Below are 16,097 nucleotides of genomic sequence, written 5' to 3' on the forward strand. Positions count from 1 at the left end.
ATCTTCGCATCATCTTGTTTGATCCTTGCACGTGGTTGATTGTGTCCTTGTTGCTTGTTTGTCTTGTTTGGGTAGATCCGGGAGACGAGTTCGCTATCGAGGAGCCCGTTGAGTTTGCTTTCGAGGATCCAGACAACTCTGATAACTGTGCAGGCAAGATGATCATACCCTCGAAATCACTACTATCTTTGCTATGCTAGATTGCTCGCTCTTTTGCTATGCCAATGCTACGATGCCTACCACCTGCTTTCAAGCCTCCCAAATTGCCATGTCAAACCTCTAACCCACCTTTTCCTAGCAAACCGTTTATTGGCTATGTTTCCGCTTTGCTCAGCCCCTCTTATAGTGTTGCTAGTTGCAGGTGAAGATTGGAGGTCGTTCCTTGTTGGAACATTTATTTACTTGTTGGGATATCATTATATTGCTATGTTGTCTTAATGCATCTATATACTTGGTAAAGGCTGGAAGGCTCGGCCTCTCGCCTAGTGTTTTGTTCCACTCTTGCCGCCCTAGTTTCCGTCATATCGGTGTTATGTTCCCGGATTTTGCGTTCCTTACGCGGTTGGGTTATAATGGGAACCCCTTGATATTTCGCCTTGATTAAAGCTTTTCCAGCAATGCCCAACCTTGGTTTTACCATTTGCCACCTAGCCTCTTTTTCCCTTGGGTTTCCGGAGCCCGAGGGTCATCTTATTTAACCCCCCCCCCCCCGGGCCAGTGCTCCTCTGAGTGTTGGTCCGAACCAGGCAGCCTGCGGGGCCACCTCGGGGAAACTCGGGGGTTGGTTTTACTCGTAGCTTGACCTATCTGAGTGTCCCCTGAGAACAAGATATGTGCAGCTCCTATCGGGATTTGTCGGCACATTCGGGCGGTGTTGCTAGTCTTGTTTTAACCTGTCGAAGTGTCTTGAAGAACCAAGGTACCGAGTCTGATCGGAATGTCTCGGGAGGAGGTCTATTCCTTCATTGACCGTGAGAGCTTCTCGTGGGATAAGTTGGGACTCCCCTGCAGGGATTTGAACTTTCAAAAGCCGTGCCCGCGGTTATGGGCAGATGGGAATTTGTTAATGTCCGGTTGTAGATAACTTGAACCTTAACTTAATTAAAATGAATCAACTGAGTGTGTTACCGTGATGGCCTCTTTTCGGCGGAATCCGGGAAGTGGACACAGTGTTGGAGTAATGTTTGCGCAGGTTGCTCTCTAGTTTCTCGCTCGCACCTTGCCTCCTCTTCTCGCTCTCTTTTGCGAATAAGTTAGCCACCATATATGCTAGTCGCTTGCTGCAGCTCCACATATACTTTTACCTTGCCTTACCTTTAAGCTTAAATAGTCTTGATCGCGAGGGTGCGAGATTGCTGAGTCCCTGTGGCTCACAGATTACTATTACACCAGATGCAGGGCCTGATGATTCAGCTCCAGGTGACGCGCTCGAGCTCAAGTGGGAGTTCGACGAGGACTCTCAACGTTATTATGTTTCCTTTCCTGATGATCAGTAGTGGTGCCAAGTTGGGGGTGATTGGGACCATGTCGCATGTTGGGTTATCTTTTATTTTGGCCCCGTAGTCGGGCCATGAGTGTTTGGATGATGTAATGTTATTTATGTACTTGATTGACGTGGCGAGTGTAAGCCAACTATGTTATCCCTTTTATTATCTATATTACATGGGATGTTTGTGATGATTGCTTGACTTGCGACATATGCCTTCAATGCGATTATGTCTCTAAGTCGTGCCTCGACACGTGGGAGCTATAGTTGCATCGAGGGTGTGACAGCCATGTACCTCTCCGAAGAAAACCGAACATGTACCACTACGTCCGGAGATATCGAATCCGTCAAGTTCCACTACCGCCGTGAACAACTACCATCGCCGAGATCACGAGAACCTCTACTTCCTCCTCAAAACATGAACGACTACCGTCGACCCCAAGTGACTCAGATTCGTCAAGTCCTTCTACGAAAACCTGTACCACTACCGTCGCGAGTACCTCTACCGTCGTCGTGTACCCCCTACTTCCACCACGTCCCGAGAACGTATACTTCCTCTACTTGGCACCGAACGAGAACCGTTCCGTTTGCATGCTTTGAAGGTATAACCTCGAGACGACGCCCGTGAACGAATGAATTCATGTTGTATGAGATGCACCCTTGTTTTGCCTCGAGTGTGAACTATCGGTGCACATTGCCCCTCTTTTTCCTGCCACCGACATGTGGGAACTCGGTATCCGAGATCACCCCACCATTCTTGCATGACACGCTCCCGTCACTTTCGTTGCACCGATGTCTCAATCGAGTTCCCGGAAACGGAACGTTGCCGTGGCACCGTTTCCGTTATCGTCGTTGTGGCACCCTTTCTTTCCGCCACGATGACAAATGCCTCATATCTTTTCATGTCAACATTTTCTTAAAATTGCATAAACTTGTTCATGTCATCCGCATCATGATAACAACAATTAAAATGTTTAAATTGTTGTTGCACCAAATTGATAAATGCATATGGGGATTTACCGGATTCGTTATTTGTTATGTCCGACCCCATTTAAATTGTTTGGATGGTGTAGTTTTGTTATGTTTCACCTCTTACCATGTTTAACAACATTTGACATGTTTATGTGATGGTTGTTTACTATGTTGTTTGCTCTTTTCCGGTGTTGTTTTTTCGGGTTGGTTCCGGTAATGTTGCGTGTGTGAGGATCTGTTGGCTACGTCCGTTTGTATTCTTCATGGACTAGTTCTTCTTCCTTGCGGGATCTCAGGCAAGATGACCATACCCTCGAAATCACTTCTGTCTTTGCTTGCTAGTTGCTCGCTCTTTTGCTATGCCTATGCTGCGATACCTACCACTTGCTTATCATGCCTCCCATATTGTTGAACCAAGCCTCTAACCCACCTTGTCCTAGCAAAACGTTGTTTGGCTATGTTACCGCTTTGCTCAGCCCCTCTTATAGCGCTGTTAGTTGCAGGTGAAGATTGAAGCTTGTTCCATGTTTGTAACATGGATATTCTTGTTGGGATATCACAATATCTCTTATTTAATTAATGCATCTATATACTTGGTAAAGGGTGGAAGGCTCGGCCTTATGCCTGGTGTTTTGTTCCACTCTTGCCGCCCTCGTTTCCGTCATATCGGTGTTATGTTCCTAGATTTTGCGTTCCTTACGTGGTTGGGTTATAATGGGAACCCCTTGACAGTTCGCCTTGAATAAAACACCTCCAGCAAGGCCCAACATTGGTTTTACCATTCGCCACCTAGCCTCTTTTTCCCTTGGGTTCTGCAGACGCAAGGGTCATCTTTATTTTAAACCCCCCCCCAGGCCAGTGTTCCTCTGAGTGTTGGTCCAAAACGGGCAGCCTGCGGGGCCACCTTGGGGCAACTCGAGGGTTGGTTTTACTCGTAGCTTGACATATCCGGTGTGCCCTGAGAACGATATATGTGCAGCTCCTATCGGGATTTGTCGGCGCATCGGGCGGCTTTGCTGGTCTTGTTTTACCATTGTCAAAATGTCTTGTAACCGGGATTCCGAGTCTGATCGGGTCTTCCCACTAGAAGGAATATCCTTCGTTGCCCGTGAGAGCTTGTGATGGGCTAAGTTGGGACACTCCTGCAGGGATTGAACTTTCGAAAGCCGTTCCCGCGGTTATGGGCAGATGGGAATTTGTTAATGTCCGGTTGTAGAAAACCTGAAGTTGACCTTAATTAAAACACATCAACCGCATGTGTTACCGTGATGGTCTCTTCTCGGCGGGGTCCGGGAAGTGAACACAGTGTTGGAGTTATGCTTGACGTAGGTTGTTCTAGGATCACTTCTTGATCATAGTTTGTCAATCGTGCTTTGCCTTCTCTTCTCGCTCTCATTTGCGTATGTTAGCCACCATATATGCTAGTCGCTTGCTGCAGCTCCACCTCATACCTTTACCTTACCTATAAGCTTATATAGTCTTGATCGCGAGGGTGTGAGATTGCTGAGTCCCTGTGGCTCACAGATACTTCCAAAACCAGCTTGCAGGTGCCGATGAGACCATGCAGGTGACGCAACCAAGCTCAAGGAGGAGCTCGATGAAGATCTCATTCTTTGTGTTGTTCCGTTTCTAGTTGATCAGTAGTGGAGCCCAGTCGGGACGATCGGGGATCTGTGTAGCATTTGGGGTAGTCTTCTTTTATTTTTGGGTTCCGTAGTCGGACCTTGATTGTATCTGGTTGATGTAATGCTTTATTCATGTAATTGTGTGAAGTGGCGATTGTAAGCCAACTATGTGTCTAAGTCGTGCTTTGACACGTAGGAGATATAGCCGCATCGAGGGCTCAAACAACTCCTACTTATGTATTACATGGGTTGTGTGAAGATTACCTCACTTGCGACATTGCTTTCAATGCAGTTATGCCTCTAAGTCGTGCTTTGACACGTAGGAGATATAGCCGCATCGAGGGCGTTACACTCTATTCCTACCCGGTTACACTGACACGTGGGTCCCACTGGTCAGGTTTGACCAGGGGCAGCCCAGTTGACCTGCTGACCGCAGGCTTTTGTCATGCTGACGCAATAAGCTATTTTCTAGATTTAATTTAATTCAGAAAATCTAGAAAATTGCCTAAACTTCTAAAAATCATAGAGAATCAACCGTAACTCCAAATGAAATAATTTATATATGAAAAATTATCAGAAAAATCCAATCTATCCATCTACACCATTTTCATGCATGTTAGAATAACTTAAGGCCACTATTTAGGACAAATCAAATGAATGGCCTTTAAATAACCACATGTGGAGTTTGAATTTGAACTTTGGGTTCAAATCAACTTCATTTAATTGTGTTGCTAGTTGCATTAGCTCAATCAACAACATATTGCCATGTCATTATCATGCATCATGTTGTGCATTGCATTGATTGTGTTCCTTCTCTATTGCCGGTGGTTGTCCCCTCTCGATAGACGTGGTACCGACGCTGTGATCATTGACACTGATGAAGACCCAATGATATCTTCAGAAGTGCCAGGCAAGCAAAACCCCCTTGTTCATTCCAATACAATCCCACTCTCTCGCTCCTGCTCTCTTTTACTGCATTAGGACAACAGTGATTCAACTGTTACATGCTGCGGTAGTTGAAACCCTTTCCTCTGCATGACCTGTCATTGCCACAGTAAATAGATGAAACCAACTAGCATGAGTAGGAGTTGTTTGAGCCCTGATGTGCCTACTCATTCATGCTTGTTTGTGATGCCTGCTACTGCTTAGAGTTGAGTCAAGTCCGATTCATCGGGAATGAGTTGGAATGGTGATGAACATGTCCTACTGTGTGTGAGCTAAGTGTGTGAACACGATTTGGTACAGGTAGCGGTGGGAGGCCATGTAGGAGTACATGGTGGGTTGTCTCATTGCAGCCGTCCTCAGGAACTGAGTTCTGTGTTTGTGATCCATGAACAGTTACTACCACACATTGGGCTCTGGGCGCTCCAAGCTCTCTCGACTTATTAATCAACTCGATCTCTGTCTAGGAGTTGCAACTAGTTTCTGGTGTTTGTAGGTAGTGTTAGTAGTCTACCAAGTGGCACCCAGTACAGGTGGGCTTGGGACAGACTAGGCACAGTGGCCCAGTGTACCAAGTGGCACTCGGATGGTGGGCTTGGGAACGCTGTACACATCGTTTGGGGCCATGAGCGACACCCCGGCCGGATCTCCTTGCGGATGGAACCCGAATAGGCGATCAACCTGGACTAGATACTTGTTGGTTAGTCAGGTCGTGGCTGACTCCCTCGCCCGGCTTCCGCTTGAATGTTGCCAAGGTACATGACGTGTACAGGGCGATAAGTGGCAAGAGCGTGTGTGAAGAAGTACACCCCTGCAGGGTTATCATTATCTATTCGAATAGCCGGATTCCTCGGATATGGAAACTTGGACCCCTTGCATAGTTCATAGACAAGTGAAAGTGGATACTCTAAAATGTGCAAGATAAGTGTGAGTGCTATGGATGGCATTCTCGTAGGGAGACGGGAGCGGATCCATAGTGGTGTATTGGTATGGTGAATAGGTGGACTCGTGTGCGCCACCTCAAAGAGTTACTTGCAGTCATAGTTCAGGTTAGCCACTGAGTCAAAGCTGGCTTGCTGCAGTCAAACTCCACCACCCCTTTGTTGATACTGATGCATATGTAGATAGTTCTAATGTAAGTCTTGCTGGGTACATTTGTACTCATGTTTGCTTATTCTATGTTTTGCAGAGAGACATCAGTCTCACTGGTAGTGCCATGTGGACTACGACGTTTAGCTCGTTACCTCAGCTACGATCTTGTGCCCTCGGCAAGATCTAGTAGATAGTCAGGCTTCTCAGCCTTTTTCATTTGTAGATGTCTGTACTCAGACATGTTAAGCTTCCACATGTGCTTTGACTTGTATGCTCTGAATGTTGGGTCATGAGACCCATGTTTGTAATGTCTCGCTCCTCGGAGCCTAATGAATAAATACTTGAGTCGTAGAGTTATGTTGTGGTGCCATGTTGTATCTACACATATCGAGCATATTGTGTGTATGATTGAAATGCTTGGTATGTGTGGGATCCGGCAACCTAGTTGTTTATCCTTGGTAGCCTCTCTTATGGGGAAATGTAGTCTTGTGCTTCCATGAGCCATAGTAGTCCGCTACAGCCCGGTTCACCGGAGTCCTGCTAGCCCAGCACTACTGCTCCGGATCACTTGACTGGCCGGCGTGTGATTCACTTCGTTCCTGTGTTTGTCCCTTCGGGGAAATGTCACGTGGTGACATCCGGAGTCCTGCCTAGCCTGCTACAGCCCGGGTTCCCGGAGTCCTGCTAGCCCAGTGCTACAGCCCGGATTCACACACTGCTGACCGACATGCTCGATGTTGATTCATGTATGCCTGTCCCCATAAGTTAGTGCCACTTTTGTTTCACGACTAGTCATGTCGGCCCGGGTTCTCTGTCATATGGATGCTAGCGACACTATCATATACATGAGCCAAAAGGCGTAAACGGTCCTGGGCCATGGTAAGGCGACACCCTTGGGAATACCGTGCGTGAGGCCGCAAAGTGATATGAGGTGTTACCAGCTAGATTGATGTGACTTGGAATCGGGGTCCTGACACGGTCCCCTGGGAACACCTGTCATGTCAGAAGGTTCCCATGCAAAGATGTCCCAGTTCTCACAGAGGAACTGGATGAACGCTTCTTCCTATTTAAAGTCGCGTTTTGTTGAAATGTGAGTCGGAGCAGCATTGGGATCCGTTGGATGAATATGAATCGGCTTTGTTTCACTAGTCGACTGGAATGCTGAATTAGTGGCAGGCTTCTTAGCTCGCAACAAATCACTCGGATCTGCATTTTTTGGATACTCCTGCAACTCCACTACCGCCATCTGTGCATCGGCGATCTTTGAGCCCTTCTGGAAGCACTCTTCTGCCTTCTTTCGACCGCCAGTGATAGTGATCACCCCTTTAGGGCCAGGCATCTTCAATTTGAGGTACACGTAACATGGTCGAGCCATAAAACGTGCATAAGCTAGCCTGCCTAGAATAGCGTGATAAGCACTCTGGAAATCCACAACTTCAAATGTCAACTTTTCTTTGTGGAAGTTCTTGAAATCACCGATCACTACATCGAGAGCGATCTGGCCGAGAGACGCAGCCTTCTTGCCAGGAATGACTCAATGGAAACTCATATTACTTTCGCTGAGTCTGGACATCGGAATGCCCATTCCTTTCAACGTCTCTGCATATAGTATATTCAGACCACTGCCACCATCCATCAGAACCTCAGTCAATCGAGTGCCTTCGACTACTGGGTCGACCACCAGCGCTTGCCTCCCAGGGGTGGCTATGTGCGCTGGGTGATCGGACTGGTCGAATGTAATGGCAGTCTGAGACCACTTAAAATAACTGTGTGTCACCGGAGCGACCATGTTCACTTCTCTGTTGATGACTTTCAGCCGACTCTTACTCTCAACGTCAGCAAAAATCATCAGAGTGGAATTGACGTGGGGGTAACCATCATCGTCCCCCTCCTCATCCTCAACTTTGTCTGCTTCCTTCTCCTTTTCCTTGGGCTGTTTCTCTCGGAATTGCTGGATTAGGAGTCGACACTGTCGAGTGGTATGCTTTGGGTAAATGAAATTACCCTCTTCATCTTTCTTGGTCTAAATGTGGCATGGTAAATCCAACACATCATTTCCATCTTGATCTTTTACTTTCTTGGGGTTCCATGGTCCTTTGGGTTTCCCATTGAACTTCCCTTGAGTTGCGTCCAAGGCTTCTCCAGGAGCAGCTGGCTCGGCTTTGCGCTTTTGCTTCCTTCTGGAGTTCCCCCTCCAGTTTCGTGGGCGACTGTTTTGTGCTTGCCACTCCGGAGTCGGTCTTCTTCTTCACCATTGGTGTACATGGTGGCAATCTCCATCATCCGAGTCAGAGTCAAATCTCCTGTTCGACCGAATTTTAGATTCAACTCCCGATACTTAACGCCTTCTTTGAAGGCACAAATTGCTTGGTGATCTGACACATTCTCCACTCTGTGGTGCAACGTGATCCATCTCTGCATATAATCTCTCAAAGTTTCATTCGATTTCTGAATGCAACACTATAGTTCTGTCAACCCTGCTGGCCGCTTGCAAGTACCTTCAAATGTTCTGACAAATACTCGAGCAAGATCTTCCCAAGTATAAATACTACCAGGAGCTAACTGATTCAGCCACGCCCTGGCCGAGCCCTCTAGCATCAAAGGAAGGTGCTTCATGGCCACTTCATCGTTGCCGCCACCGATCTGTACAGCCACTCGGTAATCCTCAAGCCAAGTGTCAGGCTTGGACTCACCAGTGAACTTATTGACTCCAGTCGCCAACCTGAAGTTGGGAGGAATCATTGGCCCTGATGGCTCTGCTGAAGCACTCTGGGCCTGAGACGTGCACTCTGCTGCTGGTTGGAAAATCTCTGTCGGGGCCTTCTCTGTGAGCTCTGTTTCTGTCGACCAGACCATGAATGAGAATAGATCTCGCATCAAAGCCTGGTTCCCTGGGTCTACTGGAATCCTTCGCCCACCACTGTGAGGGCGTCTATCATCCTGATGCCGAGGCACGTATGATCCACTCCTTGGGGGAGGCGTGGTCACTCGACGACGATCATCGTGATCGAGCCAGTGATCATACTGCTCATGGTCTCTATACTGATCTCGTCGGTCTCCATGTCCCTCATGCCTCGGGGGCGATCTTGGGCTGTGAGCCGACTGGACTGTGTCTGCAACCACGGATCTACTGTGAATTCTATTCCGCGACTGAGATACTACTGTATTCTGCTCTCCCGCGGCTCGGAGCAAGGCCCAGATCTACACCAAACCTCGCCCAGCTTCTGACTGGGAAGGTTGAATTGACTCCGCTATTCGGGCGGCAGCTGCGAGATTCTGGATTGGAGTTCAGTATACCTGAGTCGGAGGTGGAAAAAGTTGACGTCGACTGGATTCGGGAGCACGCTGCCGAGCACGCTCGTCCAGTGCACGCTGGAGGTTATCCAGTCGAGTGTGCTCAGCCAAGTTGGCCAAGCGCGCCTCCTCCAAGGCCTGGGCCTCAGGGGTTTCTCCTACGATGGGAGTGTGAAGTGCATCCATGTTCCGGCGGTGAAGTTCCTCCCTCCTCTGCGAAGAGAGGGGTTCGGATCGGTACTCTTCGTGGACGCGCAACGGATCACCGCCACCACCGCCCCCGTCCTCGCGGGTGAAGCCAGGAGGGCTACGTGCTCCATTGACCATCAAAACTTCCGCCGCGGGGTCGCTGCTATCGCACTCGGATGCAGTCTCTATGGAGCCAGTCGACAGGTCGAACATGCCGTAGAGAGTTTCGTCGGGCTCGATTGCCGCGACCAGGGGGTGGCCGATTGGCGAGCCACCGCGTGCCTCACCCACCGCTGAAGCCTTGACCGACCGGAATGTTTGCCCCGATGGGCTACGGGGAGGGATGTCGGCACGTGAGCCGACCGATACAGAGTCGACGGCTGCCATAGGAGGACGCCACGGACGCACGCGCGAAAGTGCGTTGCCCCGCGGGCGGGGAGCGCCTCGACGTCGAGTGGCGCTTCCTAGAGCCAAGCAGAGTCGCCGATGATGAATACGAGCGCACCGAGACGGATCTCGTGGCCCTTGGCCAAACCTCCGCCTGAAACCATGTTGATGGGGATCGGAAAAATCACAACTTCTCCAACAAGTCGCTAAGACACCTGCCCCACGGTGGGCGCCAACTATCGTGGTTCTAAGTCTGACAGTAGAATGGGGGTAGGAATGTAGAGGTAAGATCCTAACTATGGAGGAGTTGTACACGCGAGTTTGACGAGTTCAGGCCCTTCTCGGAGGAAGTAACAGCCCTACGTCTCGGAGCCCGGAGGCGGTCGACTGGATTATATGTGTGTGTGTTACAGAGGGTGTGAACCCTTGTCCCTGAGGAGGGGGGTGGCTTATATAGTGTTCGCCAGACCCCTCCCGCCCTCAGCTACAAAGGGTTTAAGGTACATAAATATGGGGGACGTTACTGGTAACGCCTGCAATAAAGATACATAATGACCCTTAAATCTATGACTTAATTCCCGAGCATTTGCAGAGTGGAGTGACTCTAGATCTTCTGGTAGTCGAGTGATCGGCCATACGGTCGAGTGTCTTTGAGACTGTCGAGTGGGACATGGCTTCATGGTCGAGTGGATGATGATTTTTCTTTGAACGCTTCTGGTTCTTTTAGAGATGTCCTTGGGGAGGGTATCTTGGACAGATCCATGACCCTACCCTGGGTACATAGCTTCATCAATGCCTCTTTAAACCGGACATGCATCATACTTGATTGTGCATCATGCCATGTTTATGCTTCTTGGTTTACCATGTTGTTTTCTCCTTTCCGGTGTTGATTCTTCTTGTTAGTTCCGGTAACGTTGCATTTGTGAGGATCCGTTTGACTACGTTCGTTTGTCTTCTTCATGGACTCGTTCTTCTTCCTAGTGGGATTTCAGGCAAGATGACCATTACCCTCGATATCACTTCTATCTTTGATTGCTAGTTGTTCGCTCTATCGCTATGTCGCGCTACCTACCAACTGTTTATCATGCCTCCCATATTGCCATGTCAAGCCTCTAACCCACCTTCCTAGCAAACCGTTGTTTGGATATGTTACCGCTTTTGCTCAGCCCCTCTTATAGCGTTGTTAGTTGCAGGTGAAGTTGAAGATTGCTCCATGTTGGAACATGATTATGTTGGGATATCACAATATCTCATATTTTAATTAATGCATCTATATACTTGGTGAAGGGTGGAAGGCTCGGCCTTATGCCTGGTGTTTTGTTCCACTCTTTCCACCTTAGTTTCCGTCATACCGGTGTTATTTTCCTTGATTTTGTGTTCCTAATGCGGTTGGGGTTATGGGACCCCCTTGACAGTTCACCTTGAATAAAACTCCTCTAGCAAGGTCCAACCTTGGTTTTACATTTGCCTAACAACCTATAACTTTTCCCTTGGGAGTAATTAACCCGAGGGTCAACTTTATTTTAATCCCCCCCGGGCCAGTGCTTCTCTAAGTGTTGGTCCAAACCGAGTAGATTGCGGGGCCACCTCGGGAAAACTTGAGGGCTGGTTTTACTCATAGGATGTCTCATTCGGTGTGCCCTGAGAACGAGATATGTGCAGCTCATATTGGGATTTGTCGGCACATTCTAGCGGTCTTGCTGGTCTTGTTTTACCATTGTCGAAATGTCTTGTAACCGGGATTCCGAGTCTGATCTGGTTGTTCCGGGAGAAGTAATAGCCTTCGTTGATCGTGAGAGCTTGTGATGGGCTAAGTTGGGACACCCCTGCAGGGTATCAACTTTTGAGAGCCATGCCCGCGGTTATGTGGTAGATGGGAATTTGTTAATATCTGGTTGTAGAGAACTTGACACTTGACTTAATTAAATTGAATCAGCTGCGTGTGTAGCTGTGATGGTCTCTTTTCGGCGGAGTCCAGGAAGTGGACATGGTTTGTGTTATGTTTGAACGTAAGTAGTTTCAGGATCATTTATTGATCACCTCTAGCTTCATGACCGTTGCGTAGCTTCTCATCTTACTCTTATTTGCGTATGTTAGCCACCATATTTTCTTAGCGCTAGCTGCAGCTCCACCTCACCACCTTATCCTACCCATAAGCTTAAATAGTCTTGATCTCGCAGGTGTGAGATTGCTGAGTCCTCGTGACTCACGGATACTTCCAAACAGTTGCAGGTGCCGATGATACCAGTGCAAGTGATGCTACCGAACTCAAGTGGGAGTTCGACGAGGACCTTGATCGTTACTATGTTTCGTTTCCTAATGATCAGTAGTGGAGCCCAGTTGGGACGATCGGGGATCTAGCATTTGGGGTTGTCTTCTTTTATTTTGGTTCGGTAGTCGGACCTTGATTGTACTCTGGATGATGTATGTTTAACTTGTTATTTGTGTGAAGTGGTGATTGTGAGCCAACTCTTTATCCCTTTCTTATTCAGTACATGGGATTGTGTGAAGATTACCCCTCTTGTGACAAAACCACCATGCGGTTATGCCTCTAAGTCGTGCCTCGACACATGGGAGATATAGCCGCATCGTGGGCGTTACAATGCCTAAGCCGTCAAGAAGAAGGTTCGAAAGCAGGCTTGGAGAGGTAGCGATTCATTGCCGAAGAGATTAAGAAGCTTGAGGCAGCAGGTTTGGTCAGAGGAGTACTACATCCAACATGGTTACCAACCCAGTGGTTGTATGCAAGGCTAACGAAAAATGTAGGATCTGCATAGATTTCACAGATCTCGACAAGACTTGCCCAAAGGAACCATTTCCCTTGCCACACATTGACCAGACTGTGGACTCCACTCTAGGTTGTGATTTGTTCTCCTTCCTGGATGCGTACTATGGATATCATCAGATCTTCATATCCAAGGAAGACGAAGAGAAGACCTCATTCATCACCCCGTGTGGTACGTACTGCTTTCTGCGCATGCCTTTCGGGTTAAAGAGTGTCGGGTCCACTTTTGCAAGGGCAGTCCAGATTGATTTTGAACCATAGTTGCACAGAAACATTGAGGCTTATATGGATGATATTGTGGTCAAGACCAAGGACAGATCTACCCTCATCCAGGACTTGGAGGAGACATTTGCTAATCTGTGCAAGATCAACTTGAAGCTAAACCTGGAAAAGTGTGTGTTTGGCGTTCCCTCTGGCAATCTACTTGGGTTCTTCGTGTCCCATCACGGGATCAAGGGCAACCCCGATAAGATCAAAGCTATCGAGCAGATCAAGGCACCCAGGACAGTTAAAGATGTGAGGCGTCTGACACGGTGCGTTGCCGCACTTAGCAGATTCATCTCCAAGTCTGCCGAGCGCGCCTTGTCGTTCTTCAAAATTTTGAAGAAGGCAGAATGGGCCCCAGAAGCAGACACGACATTGCAGGATTTGAAGGCCTACTTATCCTCTGTGCTATTATATTTAGCGACAACTAATCAAGTGGTCAGTGCAGCCCTAGTGGCACAGCGGGAAGTAGAGGGATCAGAGAGTGAGCAAAACCAGGCAGTACTAGATGAGGATCAGGACAAAGAGGAGCACGGCAGCAGGGACAACCCCAACGACACGACAAGGAAGAAAGTGGTGCAGCGCCCGGTGTACTTCGTCAGCTCCCTATTACAGGGGGCTAGATCGAGGTACTCTGGTGTGCAAAAGTTGATTTTTGGTCTCATCATGGCGTCAAGGAAAATGCACCACTACTTCCAAGCCCATGAGATCACGGTTGTCATTCGCTTTCCGTTGCAAAGGATACTCCTAAACCATGAGGTTACCGGCAGGATAGTGGAGTGAGCTTTGCAGTTATCCAGCTTTGGCCTGAAATTTGAGAGCACATCAACAATTCAGAGTAGGGCATTGGCATAGTTTATTGCAGAATGGACGCCAACCCCTAATAAAGAAGTGCTGGAAACGGTTATTCTTGGCAAGGAAGCGCCCCAAGAATGGATTATGTATTTCGATGGTGCATTCTCCCTTCAAGGTGCAGGGCTGGCATGCTTCTTGTTGCTCCCACGAGAGAGCACCTGAAGTACGTCATCCAGATGCATTTTCCCCGGGAGGAGGCAACCAACAATACAATAGAGTATGAAGGGCTCCTTGCCGGGCTCAAGATTGCCACAGAATTGGGAACTAAGAAACTGATCGTTCAAGGAGATTCACAACTTGTGGTGAGACAAGTCAACAAGGATTATCAAAGTCCATTAATGGAGGCATACGTTGAGGAAGTGAGAAGATTGGAGGAGTGCTTTGACAGATTGCAAACAGAGCACGTACCCCGTGTGGAAAACAGCATAGCTGATCATCTGTCAAAGTGTGTTGCGCAAAAACTTCTTGTGGAACCAGGAACTTTTGTTCTCCATCTTACTCATCCCTCCATATCCCCAAAAACAATGGCCCGAAAGAGAAGGATATTGGACTCCGGAAAGCCTCTCCTGGTAGAGCCTCCCGGAGCTCCTGGCAGGGACCTTGCTGGAAACAACTCCTCATCGGTTGCCGAGTTGCGCCATCCCGCCGAGCCACTGGTCCCCATGGTCGAGGAATGTGCTCCCGCAGATGAGGAGGTGCCGCTATTCCTTGTTGCCGAGCCCCAATGAGGGAGTCCTGGATTAGGGGGTCTTCGGATAGCCGGACTGTTGGACTATGAAGACACAAGATTGAAGACTTTGTCCCGTGTCCGGATGGGACTCTACTTGGCGTGGAAGGCAAGCTAGGCAATACGGATATGTATATCTCCTCCTTTGTAACCGACCTTGTGTAACCCTAGCCCCCTCTGGTGTCTATATAAACCGGAGGGTTTTAGTCCCTAGGACAACATACAATCATACCATAGGCTAGCTCCTAGGGTTTAGCCTCTCTGATCTCGCGGTAGATCAACTCTTGTACTACTCATATTATCAAGAATAAATCAAGCAGGACGTAGGGTTTTACCTCCATCAAGAGGGCCCGAACCTGGGTAAAACATCGTGTCCCTTGCCTCCTGTTACCATCCGCCTTAAACGCATAGTTCGGGACCCCCTACCCGAGATCCGCCGGTTTTGACACCGACATTGGTGCTTTCATTGAGAGTTCCTCTGTGTCGTCGCCGTTAGGCTTGATGGCTCCTTCGATCATCGATAGCGATGCAGTCCAGGGTGAGACTTTTCTGCCTGGACAGATCTTTGTATTCGGCGGCTTCGCACAGCGGGCCAACTTGCTTGGCCATCTGGAGTGGATCAAGAGTTACGCCCCTGGCCACCAGGTCAGGTTTGGAAGCCTAAACTACACTGCCGATATCCGCGGAGACTTGATCTTCGACGGATTCGAGCCCCTGCCTAGTGCGCCACACGTTCACGATGAGCATGATTTAGCTCTGCCATCGGACAGTGTTCAGGAGATCGCGCCGGCAATCGCTCCAACCCTCAATTCGGAGCCAGTTGCGCCATCCATGGACGGGTGGATAGACCCCGCCACGGAGGCCACACTCTCATCGGTGATCGAGCCGAGTATCGACCTTACCCTTCACGGTAGCCGTGACGCCGAACTACCGGATTCTTCCCCGGCCACGGACTCCGAACCGCCTGCACCCGTGCCTATCGAATCCGATTGGGCGCCGATCATGGAGTTTACCTCCGCGGATATTTTTCAGCACTCCCCTTCAGCGATATACTGAACTCGTTAAGGTCTCTCTCCTTGTCAGGAAAGTCCTGGCCGAACTATGTCTGGCAGGATTGGGATGTGGATGACAAAGAAATTCACCGCCCACCCACCACCCACTTAGTAGCCACTGTCGACGACTTAACCGACATGCTCGACTTTGACTCCGAAGACATCGACGGTATGGACGACGATGCGGGAGACGAAGAGGAACCACTGCCAACAGGGCACTGGACAGCCACCTCGTCATATGACATATATATGGTGGACACACCCAAAGAAGGAAATGGCGATGGGACAACGGAGGATGACCCCTCCAAGAAGCAACCCAAGCGCCGACGTCAGCGGCGCCGCTCTAAGTCTCACCAAAGCAAAAGTGGTGACACCGGCACAGGAGATAATAGCACTCCGGACAGTGCCGAAGACGACAACAATCCCC

This window comes from Triticum urartu, chromosome 4, assembly GCF_003073215.2.
Source record: "Triticum urartu cultivar G1812 chromosome 4, Tu2.1, whole genome shotgun sequence".
NCBI lineage: Eukaryota > Viridiplantae > Streptophyta > Magnoliopsida > Poales > Poaceae > Triticum > Triticum urartu.